Consider the following 20,748-nt stretch of genomic DNA (forward strand, 5'->3'; position numbering starts at 1 on the left):
TGGTAAAAGGGGAATCTAGGCCCATGAACCAATTTCCAATCTTGAGTCAGTTTGCAAATCCAGAACCCCTTGAATGAAAGGATGGCCTAGTTCCCCTGAGAAAGGACATTGATAAAGTATCTATGAATTTTCCTGTTAGCCTTTCTCCAGTCCTTCCCCAGAAGGACCTACAGCCTTTTACAATGGTAACTGTACACTGTAGGGGGTCAGGAGGAGGAAACAATCACAATTTCAATCATCTATTGGATACTGATTCTGAGTTGACACTGATTCTGGGAAATCCCAAGAAATATTGTGGCTCTCTAGTTAGAGTAGGGGTTATGGAGGTCAGGTGATTAGCAGAGTTTTGGCTAAAGTCTGATTCGCAGTAGGTTCAGTGGATCCTCAAAATCACCCAATAGTTATTTCTCCTGTCCAAGAAGATATACTTCTTGGGATATACTTAGAAGTTGGCAGAATTCTCACATTCCACGACCTGTGAGGTGAGCGACAACATGGTTGCAAAGGCTAAATGGAAGCCTTTAGAGTTGTGCTGCCAAGGAAATCAGTAAATCCAAAACAGCATCACATCTCTGAAGGAACTGCAGAAATAGTACTTCCATTAAAGTCTTGGAATATATAGGGAAGGTGAGAGTTGACTGACTGAAAACTCATTCAGGTAGTGACTCCCACTGAAGATCCCATTAGATGTAGTGACCTTACTTGAGTAGACTGGTACACAGTATACAACTATTGAGTAGCAAATGCTGTCTTCTCAGGACCTGTCCATAAAGACCACCAGTATCAATTTGCTTTAAGTTGGCAAAGCTGTCAGTAGACCTGTGTAGTTTTACCTCAAAGACATATTAGCTCTCCAGCCCTATAGTTCATAACTTAGTTCAAAGAGGTCTTGACCATCTGTATCTTCCAGAAAACAAGAAAACATATTGATTCACTCTATTTATAACATTATGGTGACTAGACCAAGTGAGGATGAGATAGCAATCACTTTGGGCTTGTGGATAACACATAGGAACATTAGATGATGGCAAATAAATCCAACCAAAATTTATGGGCCTTCTACTTCAGTAAAATTCTTAGGAGCCCAGTGGTATGGAGCACACGGAAATATTTTTTCTAAGGTGAAGGACCCTCCACCCTTCCCAGAACCAAAACAAAACCAAAAATTAGTAAGATTGTTTGGATTCTGGAAACAGCATATTCCTCACTCGGTTGTGCTTTTGCCAAAACCACCATCTATGAACTTACAGAATGCTTTATTTACCATCATGGTATTCCACACAGAATTGATTCTGACCTGGGAACTCACTTCACAGCAGAGAAGTGAGATAGTGGGTACACAATCATGAAATCTATTACCACATTTCCCACCATCCTGAAGCAGCTGGCCTAATAGAAAGATGGAATAGCCTTTTGAAGACACAGAGTGATAATTAGGTGGCATCAACTTGTAGGGCTTGGGAAGGGTTCTCCAGAATATAGTATATACTATATATATAGTATATTGAATCAATGTACAATATATGTTACAGTTTCTCCCATAACAAAGATCCACAGGTCCAGGAATCAGGGGGTGGCAAAGAGAATAGATTCACACACCATCATCCCTTATCATCCACTAGAAAAATTTTTGCTATCTGTTCCTGTGACCTTAAGTTCTGTTAGCCTAGAAATTTTGGTGCCAAAGTGGATTGGGGGTATTCCTGCCAGAAACCATCATGAACATTGCATTGAACTGGAAGCTCAGATTCCCCCCTGACCACAGTGGGCTTCTGATGCTCTTAAGCTAAGAAAGGAATAACATTGTTAGGAAGGGTGATTGGTTAAGATTACCAAGGAGAAATTGGACTATTTCTCCACAATGGATTATGTCTGGAGGGCAGGAGATTCTTTAGGGTGTCTCTTGGTGCTACCATGTCATTTGGTTAAAGCCAATAGGAAACTACAACAGCCTAATCCAGGCAAAATGACCAAGAGCACAAACCCTTCATGACTGAAAGGTATAGGTCAGTCCACTAGGGAAAGAACCAAGACCTACTCAAGTGCTTGCTGGGAATGGAAGAAATACAGAATGAGTAGTAGAGGAAGGAAGTTATAAATACCAGCTAAGGCCAGGTGACCCACTGCAGAAATGAGAATTGAATTTGATATGAGTATTTCTGTAGTATTTTGTTAAGAATGTGTTTGTGAAGATATTTGTGTTTTCTTTATCATGTAATGTAACATTAGTTAAGAAAATATCAGTGGTTATTATATTTAAATTTGAAATACTTCCTGAAAGAATCTCACTCAAAGGGATATTTCCACCCATTCTAAAATTTATAATGTGTTTTCTCTTATATTCAGGACATTAGGCATAATTATGAACTGGTTATTATTTTCATTGGGAAATTAAGCATGACTTAAGGAGATATGATTGTGTGTCAAGTTGGCAAAGGGTGGACTTGTGATGGCTGTTAGCCTGACAACATCTGGAATTAACTAAAACCCAAGTGGCTAGGTACATCTATGAGGGATTTTTTTCTTAATTAAATAATTTGAAGTGGGAAAACCCACTTTTAATCTGGATCTTTTGAGGTGGGAAGAGCCACCTTTAATGTGGGCCACATCTTCTGCTGGCAGCCTATATAAAGGGCATGGAAGAAGGAAGCTTTTTCTCGTTACTTGCTTGTTGTTCTTGCTGGCAAGTGTATTCCTTTATGGCATTATGGCCTACTTCTTTGGGATTCTAGCATATACTGAAGTCCAGCTGAGACACCCATTCTCATAGACTGGACAACTACTGGATTATTGGAACTTCCATTGGTAGACAGATAATGTTGTACTGGGTAGGTCATAACCTATAAACCATTCACAATTCTAATAAATACCCTCTCTCATATATATGCCTATGTCATTGAAGGGTCAATAAGCTAGTGGGAAATTCTATTAAGAATATTGGCTATGATGGGCTGGGGTTGTAACTCAGTTTACAGAGAGCTTGTTTAGCATACACAAACTTCTTTATTTAATCCCCAGCATCACATAAAATAAATGTGGTGGTACATGTCTATAATCCCAGAATTCTGGAGACAGAGGCAGAGGGATCATAATTTAAAGCTTGCAATTGACCACATAATGAGTTCAAGGTAACCTGGAGGTACTCACAACTTTGTCTCAAAAAGTAGAATATTAATTGTGAGCTGGTCATGGTAGTACAGGCATAGGTTCTTAGGAATGGCATGGTAGGAAGAAAACATGCCCAATAGCTGCTTAAACCTACAGAGTTAGTTGAAGATATCCTAGGCAACATAGAGAGAACCTCTCTTAAAATAAAAAAGTAAAAACCAGATGAGAGACAGTTCAATTATAAATCAGGTATGACTCTTTGATACTTAGTACTGGCAAAAATAATATTGTTTATGATGCAAAGTGTTTCATGCTCTAAGAGAAGTTACAATGTGCTATTAGGTTCTTCCCATGCCTGGTTTGTGTGTGTGTGTGTGTGTGTGTGTGTGTGTGTGTGGTGTTCGAAGCCAGGCTAAGGACATTGCAGACACGGACACAGAATGTATGAAGTCAAGGGATTGAGATGGAAAGTTACAGATTGTTTGGTTAAACTCAGTGAGGCAGAGTATGAGAATACAAGTGTTTGAGAATGGTGAGGCTGTGAACTTGAATTTGGAATCTCTGTAGACTTACAAGTTTCCTTGATAAGACAGGTATGTTCCTTCCTATTTGATGTTTTTAGATCTCTTAAGTACACACTCTAATAGTCATAATATTTTCCCTAAGAAGAGATGCAATTAATCAGAAATTTATGGCAAAAAGGTCTCTCTGGGACTCAAGATAGAAAATTATCATCCTAGCCAAAGAATAAAACTAATGAAAACATCCAGTATTAGTAAGAGCAAGATGATGAGGACAGTATTTTGCTAAATAGTCTATAAACTGATTTAACACGTTTGTGTGGCCATACACAATACATAATAAGATGTTTTAAATATTTATGTTGTTTGAGTCAACAGAATGTGTTTTGGAATTCTATAATAAGAAAGTTATAATAAATGTTTATGGCAGTTTTTTAAATAGTGAATCATCAGAATCAGCCTAAGTAGTTATGGTATATTACTTTGATGCGACTTAAAGCATCATTAGCAATTCTGTTTACAAATAGCCTTTAAAATACATTTAATAGCTGAGCATGGTGGTGAATCTTTCATTCTAGCACTTGGAATCAGAGACAGAAAGATCTAGTTTGAGGCCAGCCTGGTCTACATAGAAAGTTCTAAGCCATCTGGGGCTACACAGTGAGACCTTGTTTCAAAAAACTATTGCATTTAATATAATTATGGATGAAAAGTAGGACACTGATACATTTGTGTGTAGGTGAGCACATTCACCATGCACACATGCGTGGGTGCACACACATATAAACACACATTCTCTCTCTCTCTCTCTCTCTCTCTCTCTCTCTCTCTCTTTCTCTCTCTCTCTCTCTCCCTCTCTCCCACTCCCCCCACTCTCATACACATGTTCCCAGACCTATAACTAGAGAGAGAGAGCTGCCTGTGTGCGACCCTCATATTTAAAGTCTTCTTATGTCATTCTGACCATGCCCAAGTGTGCATGGTCTGCGTCACCTGTGCCAGCCTCCAAGTGGGTGTGGCCAGCATTTCCCCTACATATGACAATAAGTTAAAAATTGTACTTTAAAATAGTGAATTCAGGGCTAGTGACTGGCTCAGCATTTAAAATACTTGCTGCCAAGTCTGTTGACTTGTATTTGATTCCTGAACCTCACATGGTAGAAAGAAAGAACCAACTCCTGCAGATTGTTTTCTGGGCTCCACACACAGCATGTCATGAATGTATTCCTTTTCAAATAAACAACAGTAATAAAAATAATAAAAATTTTCATTTAAACTCCACACTGAAAAAAGAAGCTGGAAGCCGGGCATTGGTGGCGCACGCCTTTAATCCCAGCACTCGGGAAGCATAGGCAGACGGATCTCTGTGAGTTCGAGGCCAGCCTGGTCTCCAGAGTGAGTGCCAGGATAGGCTCCAAAGCTACACAGAAAAACACTGTCTCGAAAAACCAAAAAAAAAAAAAAAAAAAAAAAAAAAAAAAAAAAAAAAAGCTGGAAAGGAATCTTGGAATGCTAATAATGGTAGCTGGTTTTAGATGGTAAAAGTATGGATACTTTTTTCTTTATGATTTTATACATTTTAAAATAATACTTTTAGCTTTACAATACAATTTTTATTTATTCATATATAAATTTACAAATAAAACGTATTTCATAGCATGTGTACTCACATATTTGTGTGTGTGCTTGTGTGCATGTGTGTCTGCATACAGGCCTGCCTGTTCTTACAGAGGTCAGAAGAGGATTGTGGGTTCCCTGGAGATGGAGATACAGGAGGTCAAGAGCTGCCTGATGTGAGTGTTATGAATGGCAATCTGTTCTCTGCAGGATCAGGAAGTGCTCTTAACCAGAAGAACCACCTCTCATGCTTATGACTTTATAATTTTTAAGAGCAAAACTAAAATGATGGGACATTCTGTGAATGAACACAAAACATGCACTATGGTGTTCAGTTTTATTGTATGTTTCCTTATGCTTGCTATACTCTTATACATCTGTAGCTGGGGAACTATTTCTTTTTATAATTCTCAATCTTAGCAAGATTTCTCTTGCTATACCTCTGCTGAACTGGGTGAAATCTCCCCACCCCTCTACCCAGCCACTTGCCTTTGACTTTCTGGGAAGATAGAAAACTTGGTAATTTATGGTCAACACTGAATAAATTACTAAAGTAATTATAATCTACAAGTATCACAGGAACTATTATGCACTGTGACATTTTGTGTTGTGAATTAGCAATCCCAAGTTATAACACCTATAAATAGTTTCTCATCAAATATGAATTTATTTAATAGTTGTTTCTCCAACTATTGATGGGCTATTTCTTTAGAGAGAAGTTGCTAGAAGAGTAATGATGGTATTTTGTGCCAGTCCTCCACACAGTTGTCTCCTTGAAAGCACCATATCTGGATCTGTGTCTCATTGTCTAGAGACAATCCAAACAACACATCTACAGAACCCATAAAATTAACAGTGCAAGAAGACCAAAACCAGGAACGCGAAGGTGCTAAGAGAAAGAAAGGCAAGATACACAGCCTCCAGAGGAAGGTGGAAGTGGGCCAAGGGAGGGCAGCAAAGAGCACAAGGACATGAAGTAACATGGAAACAAAAAGACACCCTTGCTGAGGGAGGTCTGGAGAGTCCACAGTGCAGGAGCTTTCCCAGGGCTTGGAATGAATGGGAAGGCAATGGACATGAGACACAGAGGGAGCTAAAAGCTCAATTAAAACACTCTAAGTGACCAAACATAGTGGTGCATGCATTTAATCCTAGCACTCTAGAGTTCCTGGCCAGTCAAGCATACACACTAAGACTCTGGCTAAAATAAATAAATAATTAAATAAAAATAAAAAAAAATACTGTAAGTGCCCACAAGGAACCAAGAAAAGTAATTGAAAAAAAAAGCTCAAAATTTAAAGACTCAATGAAATAAAATTAATCTGTATTTAAGAAAGGCATGTTGTACAGATTGGAATAGCTCATAGACAATAGCAAAAGCACAAAGAACAAAGACACTAATGTGACAGTCTTAAAGGGACTGGAAAGATGGTTCAGTAATTAAAAGCAATGACTATTCTTCCAGAAGACCTGGATTTCATTCCTAGTACTAAGTGACAGCCCACGGATGTCTGTAACTCCATTTCTGCAGGGATCTGATGCCTCTATGGGCACTGGAGCACTGGGCATGCAAGTGGCACACAGATTCACCTGAAAACAAAACATTCATATACATAAAAATTTAAGTAAGTTACTTACATATAATTTGGGTTTTAAATATCAACAGAAGAAAAACATTTTTTTTATGAAAGGGGTAAAATTAAAATAAACTCTAACTCTTCATATGTAATACTGAATTCCTGAAGAACTTAGAAACATACAAATGATTTTGTAGTTGACTGCATAGGATACACACGTTTAAGATTAGAAACACCTCCTTCATTGATAAGACAAATGGAAAGGTGAATTTTCAAAACAGCAGCTCTCTCTATATATTTTCCTGCAACAAGTAATATAATTGTAATGGATAAAATGGGCTTTAATATGGACTCTAGTCACTGAGAGATAAGTCAAAAGACAATTTTAAGAATCAGAGGTTAGTATTTGAGGATAAGTAGAGTTTCCCACGTTTTGTTTAATAGTAATAAATAGATCCAGTTTAATGAGATGGCTCTTGATGCTTAAAAGGCAAGTTTGGCCCTACCTTTCCTCCTCTTTTTTTTTTAAACCTTTTTTATTGTTTTTAATTGATGCATAGTATCTGTATATATTTAATTAGTACAGTGTGAACAATTGGTACATTATTCAAATGTGTGATGTTAAAGTCAAGATAAATTGTAATTTTTGCTAGCCAATTAATCCTTTCCCATTTGAAGCTGGCTGTGTTACCAGGTGGAATTGTTCTTCTGCAGCAAAGGTCAAATACAGATTGATGTTCCTGGGACATTTACAATGCCATGGTCCTGCTCTCAGCTAGTGTTTAAGGGACCTCATTCTTTGTCCTACCCGGGCATAGCCAAAATGGGACCACAGCAGACACTAAACCTAGTTGGGCCCCATTTATATCCAAATGTGGGGCTAGATGTTTAATTTCTGACTTCATTTTCTTCCTTCACACATTGAGCTTAGTGATAGTTTTTATTCAATTTCTTTGAGATCCAGGATTAGATGGATGCTATATGCACCTTTTGACTGGTACATTATACAACCTTGTTGTATGTTCTGAAAACAAAACAAAATATAACTTCAAAACAAAGCACCTAAAATTTCTCTATACCAGCTAAAGGACAGAAACTATTTCCTCCATTATTATTACAACTTTTGGTGATCAAATATGTGAGAGGTTTCCTAAACCTATTCAATTCAGTCTGTCAGACAGTTAAGGTATTATGAAATTCAGTTCAGTTCTGATAATATCCCCAAATAGCTGCAGATCCCATGTATTAAAATCTTAGTTCCCTAAAACTGTCCCTTTTAGATGAAAAAGGAGAATAAGGATTGTCACTTATGTGGCTAGAAATCAGAGGGTCCTGTGACCTCTTCCTCAGATCTGATCCCTGCTAGAATGACTCCCAGAAGCCAAGGAAGTAGTTCATTTATTATGTGAAAGGAATTTACAAGTTAGGGACAGATAGAAGAGAGAAATAGGGACAGTGTGCGAGAAGGGACAAGGAGCTCCCTGCCTCTTGGCTTGCCTCCCCTCACAGAGCTTCCACATGTTTATCGGCACACAAGCTCTCTCAGCTTATTCCCCTAGGGCTTTCTGGTAGATTCACAACATGGGCGTGATTGTCCTTTAGCAATTGTCACCACCATCCTTCTTCCCTCCTGAAATTGCTGACTCTCTAATGATACAGCTTCTTTTTTCTGGTCACCAGCACTGCCCCCCTCCTGAACCCTAAAGATTTGGTAAAAGTTGCCTTATGAACTTAATTAAACTCAAGTGAAACTGAGAAGGACTTGTTCTGAACAATAAATGTTTCTTTTTGTTGGGTCCAAAGTGGGTTCCCCCAAATGTCAGTACCACTGACAATGTCCTAAATGACAGTCTGGGCTCAGCTCAGGCTAGATTCTAACTAATTCTTATAGCGTGCACGAAGACGATCCATAGTCTGTAAGGCTAAGATTTCTTTATTTAGATAAACACCAGCCAAAGGCAAGCCAGAGTGTGCCCAGAGGCAGCAAGTTAGCGAGCCAGAGAGAAGGACTCTCCACCTCCATCCTCCACCTCCCCTGGCCACGCCTGTGGCTACTAGGAGGCAGGGCTACAGTGTCTCCCTACATATTCTAAACTGTTAAAGATAATGAAAACACACAAATTAATGGTCAATCACCTTATAAATGATCAAATTCTTTAATGTCCCCAGAACCATGTTAGTAGTCATGCTGTAAATAAATTTACAGGGACAAGCTTAGAGGAATAGACCAATTTATATCTATCATATAATCTCTTGTGTATATTGTGAAAATAAGCCTGAAAACAAGCTTAAAGAAAACTTAGTTTGTTTAATGTAAAATAATATTCAAAATCAGATATATATTAAGATGAACTTAATAGACTAGACCATGCCCCTCAAATCCCTCAGAGAGATCCAATGAATAAGGCATTTAATGGAAGGGAGAAACAGGAAAAGATGAAAAAGGTTTTCTGCAACAGGCAGAAATGCCAGCTCTGGCATCAGCCCTGCAGCCACCTCAAAGGAAGATGAGGCATCAACTGACTCCATTTGGCACTTGCTTCAAATGTGGCAACATTGGGGTCATTGGTGACAAACTGCCCCATGCTTAACCTGCCACGAGGACCATGTCCAAACTGTGGAAAGGCACTGGAGGAAGGAGGTCGTTCCTGCATATTCCTTCCCCACAGGAAAATCTCTTGGATCTTCCTAGAGCCTAATGGTCAAAGACTCACACTGTCCTGGAATCTTGTCCCCTGACAACACCGTCAAGTTTACCATGGAGAAGCCCAAGTTAACTGGCCAGATAGCTGGTAGCTCTCTGTTATTGTTAATTGATACCAAGACCATTTCCTGTTCTCTCTGGCAAAAGGTATCCTTCTCAGATCTCTGACAGGCATTGATGGCCAGCCCCATCTTGTCCCAGGTCATGTCTTCATCAGACAGTTTAGCACGTCTGCTACCCACTGCCACAGCACCAAGGTTGCTTCAAACAGTCCTTCCTCAGAGACTGCCTGGCCAGTTCTGGGTTTACAATAACTTTAGGTGCAAAGGAAAGATATGCCACTTGCTGATGATACAGACCTGAGAGCTTAAAAGTCAAAGTTTAAATTACCCGAATCGCTTGAATTAAAGAAAAAATTCAAAACAGAGGCTAATTATCTTCCAGCCCAAATTAGTTTCAAGAATTAAGGGCTTCCCAGTGAAATAGTTAAACTCACAGACAGTTTCCAATAAAAAGCAAACTAAAAACTACCACACTGTTGGTGCTGACTTAAAAAAAAATCACCACCAACAACAAAAAACCTCTTTACTATTCATTTATGGTCTAATGATAACTTTAAAAGGACTTTTTTTTTTCAACTATTCCTTTCAATAATCGAGCACCTATGTCTCATGGAAAATAATAGGATATTTAAAAATGAAAAAGAAAGGTAAAGTTTTAACAAGCTATGGTAAAGATTAAGATGGCTGGTGTTTTCAGAATGGAAAGGAGAAGTAGAAGGTTTCTATAAACTGTGAGAGTCTGAAGAAGTGGTTGAAGCTATGTGAAAAATGAGACTTAAAGGTGATATTATAATATTAAAATTTCCAAGTTCAAAATTGAACACATCAATGTTAGACCTCTACATCAAGAGAGTTGCTGCAAGTTATTAATCTACTTTTGATAACCATTTTAAGTGTTGGCTATTAAAACTTTAACAATAATTAAAATGTCCATAGTCACAGACTAAAAAAAATTTTCCTTTGTTTTCTAAATATAGGCTTGCTTCTTCTTATGCTAGAAACAGCACTTTCTGATCTGTAGGTCTCCCATTTATTTTAAGGTGGTGGTGTGTGGGTGATGAGAAGACAGATAAGAAGGCATGCATCTGTCCCAGAACCATCTCTCAGGCCCTTGAGCTCCTCTTCCCCTTCTCTTTCTTGTCAGGAAATTTCTGTCTTACCAGGGATTAATTTTGCTAAGGCTCAAAAACCACGAGTCTATTCAAGCTATATGAAGATGCTTATTAACTGCTTCCTCTACAATGAAGACCTCAATACACATTCAAGCAGTCCATGGTCCTCCTGATACAATGCAAATGTTTCTGTCTTTTTGTCAAGTTAAAGAAATAAATTGTGTAATCTGCAGGGGGTCGCTACTTGGATCCATCTGTCACAGCTCAAATGAGCTCTGTACCTTTTGTCTGATGAGTTCTCCTACCAGTCAATGGGACTGCAAAAGTTTCAGCTCTCCTAACTATTGCCTACCCCTGAATGTAACTATATAGAATACAAGGAAATTTCCCGGGTACCTCTGGTAAAAGGATACCAAGAGAGTCAATGTCTAGAATGGAACTTCAGCTATATTCCCTTCTTGGGATTGCCACCTGCCTTCTGCCTTCAGCAGAGTAAGGAAAGACCAAACTTCTTAATACAACAGGCACAGCCTCTAGAAGTTTGGGACTGATCTGCCTTGATCTTCATAAGCTTGCATTGTGAAGAATTGTGAACATATTTCTATTAGAAGCATCTTTAAATCTTTTGGATTTGGACCATCCTAAGAGTGAGTAATTATGGAAGCTGAGCCAACTCAGAAGACTCATCTGCAGTGACCAGTGTTAATGGAATAAAATAACACACTGTAGTGTGGGGTTAGTGTTCTGTGTCCTTAGTTCTTCAGCTGTGTCTTTCATTGTCTTACTGGTAAAGACAACAACCTGCATGACTTTGATTCTATGGCCAGGGATGATGTGGTCCGTCAGGTATTTGGGATTAATTTTGCTTGTTATAATTGGTACCCTAGCATAACTGACACATAGCAGGCAGAAAACAAGGGAGCAGTTAAGCACTTTAGAGCTTCATAGTCAGTTACCACTGGAAGAACTGCGTGGTTCCAGGAGTCAGTAGTGCAGGAATTGAGAAACTTTTCCCTACAGAAGACTGGCAGAGTAACCAGAGGCTCAGGACAAAAGCCTGGGATCCAGCAGTAAATAAGTATTTAAGCAGTATGGTCAAGGTGCCTGGGTTTCTGTGGATAGCTCTCTTACTCCTGCTTCTGAACTCCTTTGTCATTGTGAGAGGGGCACAATGTGGTTCTCAGGAGATGATGAATTCTGCTTCAGAGTATTGCTTCACCATAGTGGATTACTGTCTCCACTTGGGTGGAGTCTGTTGTTTGGGGGTAGTTTGACTCCCACCTCACAAAGATGTTTATCAACCAGTCTAGTTGTTCCCGGAATTTGAAGTGACTCAAAAAAAGTTAAGAAGGCAAATAGAGCCAAAGAGGGACAAGATGAAGTTAGTCAGGCCCTTCTTTAGAATTTCTGTTGCACATTTTTTCAATCAATAAGAAGAAGAGATATGAAGGATAAAGGCAAAAGTGTCATTGATGCTTAGCAGTCCTTAGGTCTGGCTATTATTTTCCTGTTTTCTGGGTAGGTCTTTCTACTAATGGACAATAGAAGTAAGAAAAAGGATGGTTCTAACACAAAACAAGGGGAAAAAAAGTTTATTGCAGAAATTTGCTACAGCAGGCTACTACTGCAGGAAGAGCAGTCATGAACAGAGACTTTTTTTTATGGTACAGGTTTGATTATGAACACTGGTCTTGAGTAGATTTGCCCAGAGTTTCTTGATTTGACTGACTGGCTTGCATGCAACTGGATCAGTTGGACTTGCAGGCTCCATGATTCAATTTCAGGCATTTGCTTATTGATTGTAAATTACCGTGGTGACGACTGCCCACCCCACATCTAGAAACTTCATTCAGATCTCAGCTCAAATGCAACCTGCAAGATGATTTTCTTACCAACTTCCCATTTAAAACAAAATTACCTTCCCTGTGTCTACCACCTTTCGTATTACCCTGAACCCTGTCTTATGTGCTCCTTTGTAAAACTATTTACAAGAACCTTATTCATTCCCGCATACATTACTGACTTCTATCTCTCACTTCTGAAATACTATAATGTGTGATTTCCATCTCTATGGAATGAACTTGAGGTCCTTTATCTATTTTGAATCTTCCTTTTAAAAAAAATGATTCATTGGGTAGTCTTGACTGTTCTAATCTCGGCATCTCGAACTCTCCCACTGTCCTTTATTCTTGTTCAGGCTTTATTGAGGCATACTAGTGTCAGTAGATCCTGAAGGCTCTCCCACCCTTACTGTGCCTGCGGTGGCTAGTTTCACGTCAACTTGATGCAAACTGGAGTCTTCTAAAAGGAGAGAGCCTCAATTGAGAAAATGCCTCCATAAGGTCTGGCTGTAGGACATTTCTTAACTAATGACTATAAGAAACCAGGCTGAGCAAGCCATGACAGACAAGGCAATAAGCAGCACCCCTCCATGGCCTCTGCACCAGCTTCTACCTTCAGGTCTTTGCCCTGCTTGAGTTCCTATCCTTCAATGATGGACAATGGTATGTAAGGATAAGCAAAATAAACCCTTTCCTCCCCATCTTACTTTAGGTCATGGTGTTTTATCACAACAATAGTAGCCCTAACTAAGACAGTCTTTTAGCTTGTCTGACGAGAGAAGCTACGAGGATTTAATATGAATGTAGATCAGGAGATGAATGCCCTGCTGAAACACCCACCCAGTATTTCTCTGTGGTAGTAGCTTAATGGAAGAGTGAATGAGGCCAGAATGACTTGCCAGAAAGTATCTCCAGTCATTCTTGCAATGAGAGCTAGCAACAATTGCATAGTGATCTGGTGGATGAAAGACTACAAATCCATTTTTCTTGGGGAGTTAAGAACTATGAGAAAAAAATGTTGCCGTTACTCTTCATTCTTTCTCATGCCAACAAATTAGTAGAATTTTATTTCACTTTAATGCACAATAATTTTTAGTCTTGACAAGAAAATTGATATTTGCTGCTGAAAGCAGTTAAATTATTGAAGAGCTCAGAAAATAGGAGTGATTTATAAATTAGCCAGGTCTGGGTTTACTTTCAGCTCTATGTTTTTCCATGTACAGGCAACATTTATTTACCAAAAGTATGTATTTATTTTTTATAGCCAAGAAATATGTGAAATTATTTGGATGTGTTGTGAATTTTATTACTGGAAGCTAACTACTGATTATTCTTAATGCAATTCATTCCATTTTGTGAGGTTTCTGTTTGGAAATTTTGTGATGTGAATTTTCATAATGTATGGGAAGACTTTTAGAGAATACTAATGATCCATTTCAGAGACTTGATTTCATAAATTTAAATATGATCTATACCATTAATAAATATAAGATAAATTGGGCATTGTATGCCTAACCCAAAGAATTTTTATAGCAACTTTTTAAGAACTAGAAAAAAGAAAAAACAAACCCCATTTTAATTGGGAAAAGATAGGTTTACATAACCCTGTAACTCTCTTTAAAGACACACATGTGCACACGCACATGGTGTTGGACTTTCCTGTGGATTTTTATTCAGAAAATGCATATACAAAATATGTTGCTATATATAATATTGCTTATATGTAATCTCTGCAACAAATTGCCTCTGTAGGTTTTGTGGATGCTTTCACAGCCTCTATGAGTTCATATGACATCTGATCCATTGTGTTAAGAAGACAGTTTTCTTGAAGTCATATATCACCTTTAGCACTTAAAATCCTTCCAGTCCTTCTGCATAGATTCCTGAGACTTGAGGGAGAGAGGTACCATAAACATCACATTTAAGACTGGATACTCTGAAGTCTCTTATTCTCCACACATTGACCAGTTGGGGGCTTCTGTGTTAATTTGTATCTACTGCAAGGGGGTAGCTTCTCTGACAAAGGTTGAGAGATAAACTGACCTTTGAGTATAGCAACAAGTCATCAAGACTCATTTTAAAGCTCTTTTTCACTTACAAGAATAGTAGAACAGGTTTTTCCCTAGGGCTTGTGACCTATCTAGCCACAGGCTCTTGGATTTATTGGCATGTCAGATATACGTTCCATCCTGTGGAGTGGGCTTAAATCCCATAAAAATTTGTTGGTTACTTCTATAACATTACTATGCCACTATGGTACCAGTGGGTATGTCTTGCCAGGCAGATAGTTTTTGTAGGTAACAGGATTCATAGCAGAGTAAGATCAATGATTTCTCTTCTCATAGAGTACACAGAACTTTGCCCTGCATGCCAGAAGAGGGCACCAGATCTCATTATAGATGGTTGTAAGCCACTGTGTGGTTGCTGGGAATTGAACTCAAGACCTCTGGAAGAACAAACAGCCAGTGCTTTTAACTGCTGAGCCATCTCTCCAGCCCAGAACTTTTCAGCACTATGAAAGATAGATAGAATGAAGCTTCCAGTTGAGTATCAACTACATTTCCCCATGTTCTATGACTCAAGTATGTGGGATCTTCAGCAATTGGGTGTTACCATCAAGTTCTAAAGGTAACTGATGCCTCTGGCAATAATCTATAATATTTGGAGTGGGCCACATTGCTCAATAATAACTCAGAAAGAGGTAACTCATTCCTTGTATTGGAATTTTAGTTAGTAGCATATGGTGTCCAGTTAGACTATTGTTCTTTTATTATAGGCTAACTCCATTTAAACTCCTTTTACACACACACACACACACACACACACACACACACACACACACACACACACACACACACACACACTCTTTAGGAAGCTCTACAGTAATAGGTCTCCATATGGCTTCACGGAAAGCCTTTAGTGTTAGTTTTCCATCCCCATATTTGTTCCTCTACCCTGCCATTCAGTCTTCCACTCCATTTAGCTTTTATTGCTTTGTCCCCACCCCAAACACACTTTAATCTTACTATAGCACTACTTTGTGTTTTTCCTTCTTTGGAAGATCCCCTCCTCCCGCATGTCCCTTAGTAGTCATCTCATCTCTATGGGCATTATAAATGAAATATGCATATCTAAAGCTTAAATGCTGACACCCACATATTAAAGAAAACACGAAAAAAATTGTCTGGGTCTGAATTATCTCACCTAGGATGGTTGTTTCCCATTTTATCCATTTATTTACCTGCAAATTGCACAATTTCATTTTTCTTAAACAGATGAATAATATTCCATTGTATGAATATATCGGTTTCATTTCATTGTTTATTGATGAATTTGGTGAACATCTAGACTGTTTCCTATTTCCTGGCTATTGTGAAGAAAACTGAAATGAACGCAGAAAAACGTGTTTCTGTAATATAATATAGATTCTTTTGTGTACATGCCCAAGAGAGGTAGGTGGATCGTGTGTTAGATCCATTTTTTAAAACTGTGTAAGGAACCTCCCTACTAATCTCCACGGTGGCTGTATGAATTTCCACTACTACCATCACAGAATAAGTATTCCACTTTGCCTGGATCCTGGAAAACATCTGCTGACATTTGTTCATTTGACCTTGCACATTCTGTCTGGGGTAAGATGAAATCCCAAAGTAGTTTTGATTTGCATTTCCCTGATGGCGAAGGATATCGAACATTTTTAAAACATGTTTCTCAGCTCTTTGTGTTTTATCCTTTGAGAACTGTTATTTCCATGCTCCATTGTTTAAATGGGTTATTGGCTCTCTTGATGTTCAGTTTTGTTGTTTTTTATTTTTCCTTGTATACTCTAAATGCTAACTCTTTGTTGGATATAATTGTTAATTCCCCCCAACCCGTGCTACAGGCTGCCTCTTCACTCAAATGACAGTGTCGTTTTCTATGCAGAAGTTTTTCAGTTTCAGGTGACCCATTGTCAACTGTTTTTAATGCTTGTGCTTTTTGGCTCCTGTTCAGAAAGTCTTTCCTGTACTTACTAGTTCAAGCATATTCCTTGCTTTCTCTTTTACTAAATCCAGTGTTTCAGATTTTATGCCAAGATCCTTGATTAATCTGGAGTTTGGTTAGAAGATGTAGATCTAGTTCCCTTCTTCTATATGCAGCTATGTAGTTTTACCAGCATTATTTGTTGAAATGCTGTTCTTTCTCTACTTCTGGGGGGGGGCAGTATTTTTGCCTCTTTGTAAAATATTGGGTGTCCATAGGTGTGTAAACTTACATCTGGGTCTTCATTTCTATTCCATTGATCAACATGTTTTTTTGTGCCAATGCCACAATATTTTTAATACTATAGCTCTATAGTATGGTTTATATAATCAGGAATAGTGATACCTTCAAAAGTTCTTTTATTGTTCCAGATTTACTTAGCTATCATGCTTTTTTGGGTTTCCTTGTGATATTTAAGTTTACTTTTTCAATTTCTGTAAAAACATTGTGTTGAGATTTTTATATGGATTGCTTTTTAGTAGGATAGCCATTTTCATATTAATCCTAGCAATCTATGAACATGGAAGGCCATTTCATCTTCTGATATCTGCTTTAGTTTCTTTCTTCAGTGTCTTAAACTTTTATTATACAAGTCTTTCACTTGCTTACTGAGAGTCATTTAAAGGTATTTTTGAGGGAGTTGTGAAAGATATCATTCCCCTGATTTCTTTCTCAGTATATTTATCATTCATATACATCTTCTTGGTGGATTTGTTTTTCTATAATGTGCAGTGTTGCTCCCTATTTCTTATGTCTCTGGGTCCCTTCATGACTAAATAGATCTTGTACAGGGTATGGTCTTACTTATTTTTTTTCCAGCCAACAATTCTAGACAAGTTTATTTATGGCTGTGGAGTGAAAAAATGCTAGCAGACATATTGACCTGGTTCTAAAGGGATGGTTCAGCTCATAGCTCTCACTAGAGACTGGGCAAGTACTGTTCCATCCACAGCAAAACCACCAGCTAGAGACTGTGGACTCACAGAGGAAATGGCTGCCTTGCTTGACTGTAAAGGGTTTATTGCCACATAATTCTCAGCCATTGATGGACATCTGTATTACTCTCTCTGAGTCTCAGAGGACCCAAGAGCCAAAGGAGTGTGTGCTCTGCTGGTGTTTTCCTCTAAATTGCAGTGTTTCCCCCATATTGAAATTTTTCCTTCAGGGAAGAACTGGAAGCTCAGGAGCCTCAGGTGGTAAATAGGTCAGATGTCTGGAAGAACAGAAACTTGTGAGATTCTTGAAGGCCCAGCAGAATAAAACCGAGTGAACAACAGCTGCAGGGAGAGACTCACTGGTAGAAGTGCAGAGGAAAAGAGCTCTACTTTGTGTGCTTCCCAGGGATGTACCACTTTTTTATGGTGATTTTTTTATTTAAATTAGAAACAAGCTTGTTTTACATGTCAATCCCAGTTCCCTCTCCCTCCTCTCCTCTCCTGCCCTCCACCAACTCCCTATCCCATCCCCTTTCTGCTCCCCTGGAAGGGTGAGGACTTCCATGGGGATCTTCAAAGTCTGTCATATCATTTGGAACAGGGCCTAGACCCTCCCCCATGTGTCTAGGCTGAGAAAGTATTCCTCTATGTGGAATGGGCTCCCAAAGTCCATTAGTATACTATGGATAAATACTGATCCACTGCCAAAGGCCCCATAGATTAACCAGACCTCCAAACTGACACTCACATTCAGGGGGTCTGGACCAGTCCTATGCTGGTTTCCTAGTTATCAGTCTGGGGTCCATGAGCTCCCCCTTGTTCAGGTCAGCTGTTTCTGCGGGTTTCACTAGCCTGGTCTTGAACCCTTTGCTCATCATCCCGCCCTCTCTGCAACTGGATTCCAGGAGTTCAGCTCAGTGCTTAGCTGTGGGTGTCTGCTTCTGCTTCCAACAGCTTTTGTTTGTTTCTTAAGTAATCTCTGTTCTTTGTAAGTAATCCCTCAATCACACTCTGTTAGTAACTCCAATATAACCCCTTTGAATCACATTGCTGTGATCATTACTTTGGTCTGTCATGGGTTCCCTTTCTAAGGTGAGTATATATTCATGTCTTCTCTTCCCAAGCAACATCTGTCACTGAACAAAAAGCACATAATGACTCACTGGAGCCAGAATGATTCAAGAATCAAATACTGTTGAGAAACCTTGAAACACTTATGGTTCACAGTAGGTCTTCCAGATAAGTAAGTGCCTTGTTGCAATCCATAGACCAAGGAATGAAGGTTTAGCAATAGTTAATTTGTGTGTGTGTGTGTGTGTGTGTGTGTGTGTGTGTGTGTGTGTACGTGTGCATGTGCACAAGTGTGTGCCAGCCTGAATGACTTATGCATGTGGTGTGTTCATGTATGTGTGTATACCAGTGTGTACTGGTTAGTTTTAACTGCCAACTGGACACAACCTAGAATCAATTGAGTCTTAATAAAGAACCATCTAGATCAGGTTGACCTCTGAGATTTTCTTGAATGTTAATTGATATAGAACGACCTAGTTCTTCATGGGTGGCCTCATTCCCTAGGTATCTGGTTCTGAACAGAATAAGGAAGGAGAAAGCTAGCTGAAAGCAAGCAAACAAGGAATGATACATGAATTAGTGCTGTTAGAGCTTTTGCTTATGAATCTGAAACACTAAATTCCTGTCTTGACAATGTTAGACTCTAACCTAAAACTGTAAGCTCCCCTAAGTTGCTTTTGCTTTGGTCACAGGGCAGATGGTGTGTGTGTGTGTGTGTGTGTGTGTGTGTGTGTGTGTGTGTGTGTGTGTGTTGTTTGCAAATGTGTGCATGTGTGCACATGTGTAGAGGCCAGGAATCAATGTTGGATGTTTCTTCATCATTTTCCGTCTTCCTAATATTTTTTTCTGTGACAGAGTATCTCAGTGAAGCTGGAGCTCACTGATTTGACAAGACTAACTGACCAGCAAGTTCTCGACATCTTCTTGTCTTTGCTTTGCCAAAATGGAATTACAGACACCCAATTTTGTGTCTAGATTTTTGCTTGAGTGCTGGAGATCTCAACTCAGTTCCCATGTTAACAGAGGAAGGATTTTACAGACTAAACTGTCTCACAAGCCCTGAGGTTTATAATTCTTAATAATCAGTGGTGTCATCATGGTTAGGAGTGTACACTGATGGGTGGAATACAACCCTGCCATGAGGTCAATATCCATGCCATGTAGTGGGTTTTTCTCTCAGAAGCTCAGTATCCCTGCTGTGGAGTCAGTAACCCTGCCATGTAGTCAGTATGCCCCCCACTCAAACTTTCTCACTGGTTCTTCCTACATTCCCCATGTGTAGGTAGAGGAACTTCGGCTGAGGTCCCTGGGATGGGCCCCTGTGTGGATCTTCTTCACATCACAGTACTCTGGAGTTCCTCTCTATCTGCTCTTGTTGTATGGGGACAGCCCCTGGGCAGTTTTCTTCCTCTACAGTGCCCAAAATGAGCATACCACTATGCCATCCATAAACTGCCTGTACCACATGACCAAAGGGTCCTGAACTATGTGGATCCTGAAGATCTTATAGAAGTCATAATTAATCAAAGAAACAGATATTCCCCAAGTTGTAGCATGACTGTGGCACTGGTTGACACCTTGCAGCCTGTAGATGACTTGAGTCAGAGACAAGTAGCCATGCTCAGGCCAGGATCTTGGTCCAGAGAAACCTAGAGATAAAAAATTATCAGTGTTTTCCATGACTAAAGATGTGGTGACATGTTATTTATAATTTACTAAAACTTGACTGAGGAGTCAGAAAAGCAAAGGCAGCCTCAAGGTATAGAGATCAAGCAGTGGTGATACACACCTTTAATCCCAGCAGCCAGAAGCTAGGAGGAGGTGGTACACAACTTTAATCCTAAGACTCAGAATTAAGAAATAGAAGGATCTCTCTGAGTTCAAGGCCACCCAGATCTACACAAGAGTGAATCAGTCTAAAGGAGACTTAGAGTTCACACCTTTAATCCCTACATTAGGGAAGTATATAAAACAGAAGCAATGTCTCAGAGAGGCATTCATTCTCCAGCCAAATTGAGAAAAGGTTACAGTCTGAGACTGGTGAGAGCTCGTGGAGACAGGATCAACCCATTCAGCCTAAGGTAGATGTAAGAAGCTAGTATCCAGCCACTTTGCTTTTCTGATATTCCGCTTGAAGCTTGAACCCCAATATCAGTCTCTGGGTCATTTATTTACTC

At 39.2% G+C, this 20,748-nt stretch overlaps 1 protein-coding gene across 1 annotated transcript in view; it reads left to right on the forward strand.

Annotated features, from left to right (window-relative positions):
- Nucleotides 1–20,748, forward strand: part of Tmc1 (transmembrane channel like 1) — a 200,393-nt gene that overhangs the window by 25,716 nt on the left and 153,929 nt on the right. The gene's annotated exons all lie outside the window — the stretch shown is intronic.

This window comes from Cricetulus griseus, chromosome 3 (genome assembly GCF_003668045.3).
Source record: "Cricetulus griseus strain 17A/GY chromosome 3, alternate assembly CriGri-PICRH-1.0, whole genome shotgun sequence".
NCBI classification, from domain to species: Eukaryota; Metazoa; Chordata; class Mammalia; order Rodentia; family Cricetidae; genus Cricetulus; species Cricetulus griseus.